We start from the raw sequence: 9094 nt of genomic DNA, 5'->3' as shown, positions 1-9094 counted from the left end.
AGATAAACAGGTTAAAAAAACTGAACAAGTTACACAGTGCATCTAATTTACAATGAAATGTTGTCACCCGAGAGTTGGAAGAGGAAACATGAGGCCAGAGTTCTAACACAGAAGTTTATTTACCATCAGTACAGCACACACGAACCATCAAGACATTATGATAGTCCAGTCTGGATATGCTTCCGTTGTAGGTAGTATGATACTTCTGACATGACATACACCAAGATCACAATGACTCAGCTGGCAGTGTGGGGCTGGCGGAGTGTAATTTTTCTCTCAGCACCATTAAAACTTTCATCAGAAATGCCAACGAATTTATTTTGACCCAAATCTTCAATATGACTCTGAGGATAGTGAAGTGTCTTACCATCACCGAAAGAAGAGAATGAAGAGAACAAACAACAAAAACGATATTTATTCTTTATACACTACCTATACTTCATCAGAGCCTCAAGTTTAAGGGTGAGGAACAAAGTATTTCTGAAAACCGTGAGAAACTAGAAAGTGGGACTAAACACTAAAACACTAAATCATCTTTTTTGCTGCTAAACTGTGTAAATTGTGTAATAGTATTGTCTACTGTTTCTAGCCTTTTTTTCTGTGCACACTGGGTAAATTTGCAGCTTTCTGGTAAAAAACTGTCAAAACATATGCCTATGAGTGTGTGCTGCATCTAGTGGCCACTGCAATTTCAAGTACTACGTGACATCACTCAAGACTGCTCTGATTACAGGTGTTTCTGATTACAAAAACCTGGCTGCAGGGGCGGAGTTTGAAATGGGGATACCTGTAAGAGCAATCACACCCCTGATTTCCTCTCACTCACCCCTTTAGTCCTTCAGGTGCTGTCCAAGGAAGCAGCCCTATTTGAAATGTGGTTTTGGGAGGAATTTAGATGTTTAGTCCCAACTTAAATTGACCAAAAGTTGCTGACAAATCTGCCAAAGATGTCCAAAGTTTAGCATATTCTTTGAAGTGGAGCTCACTGGACAAAACATCAAGTGGTAATGGTAAAATCTCAGTACTTAACGCTGCCAGTCCTTGGTCTTATCATAATTGGGCAACATGGTTCTGGCCACTGATAGCCTCCGTATAATCCATTATATCTGCATTGGTGTGCTGTATAATTTGTTGGGGTTGCTCTGGGTGAGGAGTTCTCTTTATCTTCCAAAGCAGATGTTTTCTCCGCACTGCTCCCTGTCACCTACCTGCCTCTCCTACACATGCAGACAGACTTTAATTTGCTCCAGACGAAATACAAGGTGTTGTGGGGGAAGAACGGACAAGAGGTTGTGAAGTAAAAGTGCGTTTCCAAATTTAAAATGCTATAAGCTATCTTGGCTGATGCAATGGTGTTGGGACAGATTATGTTTGGCTTTTTCAATACAAGGATTAGAGTAGGGGGGAAATAATAGCTTATAGTGACTGATGAAATAGTAAGACAAAAACAAAACGTATTCCGCCTCAATGTCTTTGTGAATGATAAGCCGTGAACAAAAAAAAAAAAAAAAGAAGCAATTTTGGTTGTGTTATTTTGCATGTGACTGCCGATTTTGAGCAAAGTTCTATACGGACTACAGAACCATTTTAAAGCCTCACAGAGAATTGGTGCATTGTTGACTTGTTGGTGCACACGGACGTTAAACATTTTACACAAACCAACCTACTTTATGTCATATTTTAGCTGTAAACTTTTCTTTTTTTCTTTTTTAGTAGCATTTAGGGGGAAAAGTGGGTGGAGCGGAGTAAGTTCAAGTTCAAGTTAAACTTGAATAATACATAGGACATTCAAGGCCCTGCACACATTTTGTTCCCCATGTATTTGAGCAAAATTAATTTACATATGTTGTACATATATATTGTATAACCCTTGAAGTCATATGTCAAAATGTTTTATTGTATGATAATCAGGAAGTGCAAATTCTTAAAAAGTGTCCATCTATCTACCTCCAAAGAGAAACTGTAAATAGTACATGTGTTTCAGTGTGGTCAGTGTAATGTTTTAGTCCTGCCTTGAAGTTATGTTTGGTCAATCAATCAATCAATCAATCAATCAATATTGCTTTAAAAGGTGTACTGAATGACTTCTCTGGTGGAGAGTCAGCCCACTGCCTGTCTCTATGGAGATATTATGGCTTGAAATGTACTGCAACATTATCTTAGGCTTGTCTGTTTCCATAAAAACAAGCACCTGGTTAAGTTACAGGCCAGATCTATGGAGAGATCACCACACTCACAGTAAGAATGCATGTATTTCAGGGTATTTTTGAGCAATAAAAACAACTTTTAAGTGAATGAATAGAAGATAATGTTAAAGTTTAATGTCGTATTGTGGAATATGTTAGACAAAGCAATAACATCATCACAGACAAGCAGGTGATGGACCCTCCTCCAGGAAAGTTACACAGTGCACCTTTAAAATTCAGCAACTTTTGGTCAATTTATGGATTGATTTGCTATGGTTCAGTCTCCTGGTTTGAAAATGCTCTAGTCCAAATACATCCCTGATTTCAACCTCATAGTTTTAGTTAAAATGTACCCACTTTCATGTTTCCTCATGTATTTGTATTCACTCCATATAACAACTGATCAGATAAGCAACAAAGCTAAAAAACAAAACATTCTGATATGCCCTTGAAGCATGAATTGCCCGCACAATGCATTATCCAGCCAATAGCTATCATTTACATTGTATTCACATCTCTGTGTCATCCCACTTTGTTCTGTTGTCTGCTGTGTCTGGCCCTGATTAGCTAATCGCCCGCATAAACAATGACTTCTGCAAATAGTCTTATCTGCATTGGCCATGTACGGCCTGTAGAGCTATACATAAAGAGTAAGAAGGCCAGTGGCACAAGATACAAAACAACAAACTCACTAATGACAATTCCTAATCAACGCTGGTAAGTAGATTTGTCACAAGAACAAGTTTTGATGTGCAATATTAAGCAATAGAGAATATGGCTCTATATAGTGCTGGGAATGTTTGATTTCTTTTTGATGCTGGTTCCTGAACAGTTCTTTTTTCAGTGCCTGTATTTTTTAATGCAAAGTAATGGCCAATACTATTAAGAAAATACTTTTCCTTGAACATACTTTTCCTTACACATTATAACTATATGGATTCATATTTTAATACTTAGTACTTGGCTATATATCTTCAGTTATAACTCAAAAAGAAACACTCAAGAAAAAGAACAGAGTGCAGCTGATCTTCATGTGGGCACGGTTTAAGTTTCACTTTTGTTTTTGCTGCATATAGCTCTTTTTTTCCATGTTTTACTTATGTCTTATTTACTTGTTTAGCTTTGATTTATTTTATTTCTTTTAATAATTTTAGATTTGCCAGTGTTTCCTCTGAGGAGCCCTCTGCACCTTGAGCTGTAGTTGGCTGTGTCCGCTGGGCCCTGGCTCGTGGGCCCTGGAGGTTTGGTCTTGACCTCATCTCTTCTCTGGGCCCTGGGCTGGTGTCCTGTGGCTGCGGGTGACCCTGCTCCTGGTGCAGATGGTTCCTCTGGTGGCGCTCTCTCATCTGGTTCATCTTTATCCAGCCTATGGCATTTAAACTTATTTTAATGAAACCAAAGGTATTTTATCATGTGTTGGGGTGGGGGGTTTTCTGGTTATGTTTATTGATGTGTTGGGGTTGGGTTGTTCGGCTGTGGGGTGGTTGGGTGGGTTTGGTGCGTGGGACTGATTTTAATGCACTGTAAAGCACTTTGTGTTACATTTTTCTTGTATGAAAAGTGCTTTATAAATAAAGTTTGTTGTTGTTGTTATGTCAAAGACAGTACTGCGGAGCACATGCTTTTGTTTTGATTAGTAACTTTACTCTTTTACTACTTGGTTATCTGGATGGGGGAGGAGGATTATGACAAACTTTAACTGGACTTGTTTGACTGCATCTTCACCCACGCCCTCCACACTGGATATTCTACATTTATTTGGGAATTATGCTTTTACTCGAACCGAGGAGCAGGATGTTGCCAGAATTTGGTGCATTTGTCTGTGCAGAGCGCAGTGACGCATAAGCATCTGTGCTGCTGTTAAATAAATTAGTGCAGTGTATGCATTGGCTCAATGACAGGGGCATTTAAAGGCAAGGGACCAAAAGTTGGCATGGAATGAATCTTTTCGACGAGTGCCTACTCGGAACAGAGATTCGGTGTCAAGCCCTAGTGATAAACAATATTATATTAAAAGCATTTTGACAGCATAGTCACCCCTTTGAATCACATTGTACAGAAGATCTGCATTAAATGAAAAACACTTTCTGAATAATTTAAGTTCACTTTTTTTTCTTTTTTTTTCAAGTAGACATATGTATTCATGTGGTTTTAATTCTCTTTTAGACATGTGTTTGGTCACCTTGGCATTAGTAGTTTACATTTTTAGAATTTACAACTAAATCTACTCCAACAAACATCTAAACTATAATTTGTTTCTAACGCAGTATTTAGGGATTGGAGCTGACAGCAGTGGCAATGAACAATGACAGAAACAAGGGAAGCCATTAGCAACATAACTGCTAAGCTAATAGAGCCATTTGTTTGTTGTGAACACAATTTGACAGTGAAAATACTCAGAATGAGTCCTGATCCCTGAGCTCTCAGACAAAAGGGCCTCACAAACAGGAAGAATGAAACGAGTGTGAATGAAGCAAAAAACAGCTCCACATATATTTTTGGTGATGGAACAAGAAGATCAAAGATTAAAAGCTGAATAAACTCCATCAATCTTCTTCCGCTTCTCTGGGACCAGGTTTAAACAGGGACTCCCAGACATTCTTTACCCTGGACACTTCCTCCAACTTCTCCCAAGATGTTTCCAAGCCAGCCGAGAGACATAGTCACTGCAATGTGTCAGGGAGGTGTCTGGGAGGAACAGATGCCTGAGCCACCTCAGCTGGCTCCTCTCGATGTGTAGGAGCATTGGCTCTACTCCGAGCTCCTTGTGTGTGACAGGGCTCCTCACCCTATCTTTAAAGGAGCACCCAGCCACTCTGTCGAGGAAACCGCTTGTATCTTGTCCTTTGTCTGCCTGTCAATCTCATGCTCTATCCTTCCTTCACTTGTGAACAAGAGATACGTGAACTTAAGACAGGGATTCTCCATCTCACGCACTCCGTAGCCTTGTATTTTGAGGAGGTGATCTTTATCCGTGTGACTTCACAACTGGCTGTAAACCACCCCAGCGCCTGCTGCAGGTCCTGGCTTGATGAAGCCAACAGGACAACATCATCTGCAAACAGCAGAGATGAGATTCTGTGGTCCCCAAACCAGACCCCCTCCGGCCCCTGACTGCACCTAGAAATTCTCTCCATAAATACAATGACAAAGGGCAGCCCTGGGAGTCGAACATGCACTGGGAACAGGTCTGACTTACTGCCGGCAATGTGAACACAGCTTCTGCTCCAGTCATACAGGGACCGGACAGTCCTTAGCAAAGGGCCCCGGACCCCATACTCCCAGAGCACCCCCCAAAGGACACCACGAGGGACACGGTCGAATCCGTTCTGTAGATCCATAAAGCACATGTGGGCTGGTTTGGCAAACTCCTATGAACCCTCTAGCACTCGATGGAGAGTATAGAGCTGGTTCAGTGTTCCGCGACCAGGATGAAAACCACACTGCTTCAAGTGGGTCCAAGATTCGACTACTAGTCGGATTCTCCTCTCCAGTAGACCTTACTGAGGAGGCTGACGAGTGTGATAAACCTGTAGTTGAAACACAGACAGCTCTGCCCCTCTTCAGTCGAGTGTCCAAGACACACGGCTGAAGGTCAGATGACATAACAACAAAGTCCAGGCCTAGAGTGTCCTGGTGCCACGTGCAGTGATGGACACCCTTATGCTTCAGCATGATGTTATATGTGGACCTGTACAATCACAGTTTCCTTTCAACAAAATCATCTTGACGTCCTTTACTGTGATAAACTGATTGGTAAGTTCAAGTTTTTCGGTCATTTCAAACGGACTGTCAAAGCACTGAAGTCATTCATTATTTATGGCTTAGTTTAAAGGTCAGTGGAGGATCTCTAAGCCTCACTGTATTCATGAGGATGTACAACCTCACACTGGCACAGGACTGTTTTAAGGCTTGTTATTGTTTCCCTAAGGTGTTTCCAGCCTCTTCTGCTCCATATGGATGATGTCCCTGAGACTTGACTTTACAGTCCCCTTGCTGCATGTGACAGGGAGCATACTTTCTGGACCATAACATGGTAATGTCACTATACTTCAGATTCTTCAGAGATGTGTGTTTATTTATACTAATAATAAATAATAAACTTTGATTTCACTACTGCTCTACTGCTGTATTGGTATGAATGTTCCGCTTTTTCAGTTCAGCAAGAATCGTCCCTGATTGATAATGTGAAGGATTTGGATCAGGAGCACTACACATACAAAGACCTCTCCTCATGGATTTGATGATTTTATTCACACACAAAAACTGTAAGTGAAATGTAAAATACAAGAAAATTATGTTTCAAAGTCAGTTTTGACAAGGAACAACACCCACATTGACAGACAGATCCTATCACTAGTAATGTGATGAAGGAAAATAATATGAAGCTGAAACAGGAGTAATAGGAGATGGATAGGCTGAGAAGGCTGATGATTCTGCTGCTGTGGTGGTGATGGGACAGATAGTTGGTATGATCTACAACAGACAAGCCCTTAAGAAGAAGAAAAAGAGTACATTTATATGAATATCTTTGATAGGTGACTGAGCAAGAAGCAAAGTTAGCAAGCTGTGAAAGACTTACCAAAAGTTTATAAAAGATACAACACACCGTCTTCCTGGTTGAATTTCTGCATCAGCCTTGTTACATTAATCAACTCTGTCAACAAAATCAAGAAAACATAATGAAAAAAATGTCACCCTCCCTTCACCTATGCTAATTATTTGAACGTGAAGATAACATATGGCCGTAAGCTTACACTGCCTCTGTATAATCGTGCTGATGGATGCGTATTGGAGAATTTTAACAAGCCTGCCTGGACAGACTGCATTAGGCCTGGGCAATATTGAAACAGGAGATATATGTTACCCGTGCTCATAACATAGCGCGGGTTTACTGTGGCCATGGAATCGATTGATCAAATTTCACCCACCGCTCCCAGCCTTGACCCTCGTAAATGACCCAGTCTGGAGAAATCAATAGACTTGAAACATGCAACTAATCAATCAGTCGAGATTAGGGGTGACATGGGCGTCCACCTTAAGTCGTATTACTGTTACTCTTACTAAGGCTTTTGGAAAGTGTTGTAATTAAGTAAGTGTCTTTAATAAGGTGCACTATGTCATTTTCCACATCCTACTTATCTTCATGGAGATACCTGGAATAAAAAAAAAACCTGTACTAGACATTTTTTTCTCTTTCTCAGTATATGGACAGCTTATATTGAAGCAGCAGAAGCACTCATTGATGACTAGCTGCAGGTGCTGGGGTTTAGGTAACGAGGATTCAGATCAGAGAGAGTCTATTTAGGTTTAAATCTAATGGATTTCAGCACTGACACTGGCAACCTGATGGAAGTCTCATGGATAAATGTCTTCAGTATATGATCACTGTTTTTGTGTGTCCCATTTTTTGCTGAAAACATCCAGTTTCATTTAATGGTGGTAAATACGGAAGGTCAAATCTTCTCTCATTTTTGGCCTAAGATATTAAAAACCAGCGATTGGAACCACAGGAAGTATAAAAGAAGAATGAATCAGCGTTGTGATTGTTAACAGTAATAGCTTTTCTTGCTATTCTCATATCTGGGGACACAGTTAGGTAATTTATGGAATTTAAAAAACAACCTCAATCTTACATTCAGTTCTTTTGAAGTACTTCAGACAAGTAACTTATCTTGCATCTCCTTTATTGCAAAAATAGTGGCTCACCTCTCCACAGATCTGTCTCAGTGGAGATGGATCATGTAATTGTGAAGCATTCTTACTGAAAAACAAGGTCATCTCAATGTTTAAGACAGTATTCAACACAAGGTTTAACAGTAAAGTAATCAAACTAAAAATCATGCTTTCAGTTGAGTACACTGCCTGGCCCAAAAAAAAAAAGTTGCTACCTAGATCTAACTAAGCAAATATGTTGTGGCTGCTGCAGTTGGTCAAGTCTAGGTTCAGCAACAGTCTGTGCTCAAAGAATGAGGTCAGCTGACACCTGAATATACTGAATGACCAGGTTATTCCATCAATGGATTTTTTCTTCCCTGATGGCACGGGCATATTCCACCATGACAATGCCAGGATTCATCAGGCTCAAATTGTGACAGAGTGTTTCAGGAGCATGAGACATCATTTTCACACATGGATTGTCCACCACAGAGTCCAGACCTTAACCCCGTTGAGAATCTTTGGGATGTGCTGGAGAAGCTTTGTGCAGCGTCAGACTCGACCATCATCAATGCAACATCTTGGTAAAAAATTAATGCAACACTGGATGGAAATGAATCTTCTGACATTGTAGAAGTGAAATCGAAACAATGACACACCCAAATATTAGAGTGTGTGACCTTTTTTTTTTTTTTTTTTTGGGAGCTAGATCCCTGTATCTTGAGTTAAGTTTGGTCAGGATTATCTTGAGCTGGAGGACTTTACCTATTGTGCACGTTTTCTGAAGCAACAGCAGCAATAACACCTCAAGGGGGACAAGCAGGTTGGGATCGTCCATCAGAAAATTTGCATAATACATCTTTAACTTTGCTGACAGAGACTGATATGCTGATGCTGAGGTGCACGGGGAGAATGAGGGGATGAATGTTCATAAGCGGATGACTTGCAAACTGCAGAGGGGAGACACTTATTCACCTTGGAAGAGTTAAGTCTATTCACAAAGTCACGCTTCGGAAGGTAACAAGAAAGTTTCGCACCTTGCACTTGGGCTACATTTTTATATTGTAAATTTTTCAGTTGATGTATTCAGAAAGGTGGATGATGGAATATAAGTTGAATGAGAGGGCCTCAAACCAACCAAGGCATAATTGGAAAAAATATTGAATTGCGAAATACAGTGTCTGACTCTTCTTTCAAATTCCTTTGTAATTGTTGAAAAATGTATCCAGGTGTTTATTATTTCAACAGTG

The sequence above is a fragment of the Periophthalmus magnuspinnatus genome, chromosome 11 (genome assembly GCF_009829125.3).
Source record: "Periophthalmus magnuspinnatus isolate fPerMag1 chromosome 11, fPerMag1.2.pri, whole genome shotgun sequence".
NCBI lineage: Eukaryota > Metazoa > Chordata > Actinopteri > Gobiiformes > Gobiidae > Periophthalmus > Periophthalmus magnuspinnatus.
Note: the sequence above shows the minus strand (reverse complement) of the source record.